The 1,653-nt window shown below is 34.9% G+C and overlaps 1 pseudogene; it reads right to left on the minus strand.

Moving 5' to 3' along the window:
* Positions 1-396: 396 nt before the first annotated feature.
* Positions 397-744, minus strand: LOC100966934 (annotated as a pseudogene).
* Positions 745-1,653: the final 909 nt, after the last annotated feature.

Consider the following 1,653-nt stretch of genomic DNA (forward strand, 5'->3'; position numbering starts at 1 on the left):
GAAAATGGTTAAAAGTCCTAAGTGAAAGAATATGAAAAGCTAAAACCAAACAAAGAAACAAAAAAGCTAGTGGTCAAAAGTGACATTGACATCACAGTCTATTACAAAGCAGAGATATTAGTATAGAGAGAAAGGAGCATTTCATAATGATACAAGATTTGATTGACTACAAAGATACAATTCTAAATACCTAACTATGTCACTTCAGTTTAGTTTTATGAGGCAAAATTAACACAAATACAATGAAAAATTGAAAAATAAATACAAAACATTTTATAAATTCTGGTGACACCCTGGGCTATAAAGTAAGGATTAAGAATAATATAAATCATTCTCCTAATTTTTTTTTTTTAAACAAGCTCTAGCAAGGTTTATCAAAGAAAAGATGTACATGACTTAGTTTTCACTAGTCTGTTGTGTCATGCTCCTAATGATACCAGCGTCACCTGGATCAGTGATGATCAGTGTGCACACCCAGTAGCATTTTCCACATGCTATGCCCAGTTCAATATTATTAACAATGTAGTGAAGAACACCAGTTTGGGCTAATATGGCATGGCTCTCTATTTCAGTTTTCCTCGAAGCTGGGCAGTTGTTGGCAAGGATGGCCAATTTTGCTTTGCCTTCTCTGATCATCTTCAGAGTCTGCTTGTCCCCCAGCACATACTTTCCACTTTTCATAATGAGCTGGAGCCTCTGGTTAATAGACTCTAGTAATCTTTTCATCTTCTTTGTGACCACCATCTTCTTGCCTTAGGTGCAGGATGGCCCCCAACCAAGACCAGCAACGAAGACGTAAAATTCTTTTTCAAAAATGTCCAAACTAGATCTAGCAAAATATAAAAACAGTAAAGTATTTCAGTTGGGATGATATAATTCTAGTAAAGCTGATTCAACATTTGAAAATTCAATGTGTTTAATTGCATTAACAGAATCTTTATCCGTTTATTTATTATTGATGAGACAGAATCTTACCACATGCCCTGAGTAGAGTGCAGGGGTGTCATCGTAGTTCACTTCAACTTTAGACTTCTGGGCTCCAGTCTTTCAAGTAGCTGAGACTACAGGCATGTGCCACAGCTCCAAGTTGGGTTTTTGTTTTTGTTTTTGGTGGAGAGAGGGGTCTCAGATAAGTCTTGCACTCCTGAGCTCAAGCAATCCTCCAGCCTCAACCTCCCAGAGTGCTAGGATTACAGGTAGGAGCCACTGTGCCCAGCCACATTAACAGAATTTTTTAAAAGTGGTTTTGTTTTTGTATGTAGAAAAAAGAATTAGCCAAACATCAAGATTCGTTACTTATAAAAGCCTTTATAAAACTGAGTTTTAAAAATCTTCCTCCTATAGTAAAATGTATCTTAAAAAATCCACAGCAAAACACAGTTATAAAATACTAAAAAATTTCCATGCAAATGTCCTGTTATCAACACTGCTATTCAACATTAATTTGTATCCTCTAGCCATTATAATAAGATAGGAAAGGAAATAAAATATATGAGAAATAGAAAGAAGGAAGATTGTCATTCTTCACAGCTAGAAAATCTAAAATAATCCACAAAATAAATTATTATAATGAATAAATAAGTACAGGGGTATTGCTGGATACAAAGTTGAATTAGTCAGGGATCTTCACAGAAATAGTAGAGATTGCTTTTT

This window comes from Otolemur garnettii, unplaced genomic scaffold, assembly GCF_000181295.1.
Source record: "Otolemur garnettii isolate 467f Iridium unplaced genomic scaffold, OtoGar3 scaffold00005, whole genome shotgun sequence".
Lineage (NCBI taxonomy): Eukaryota > Metazoa > Chordata > Mammalia > Primates > Galagidae > Otolemur > Otolemur garnettii.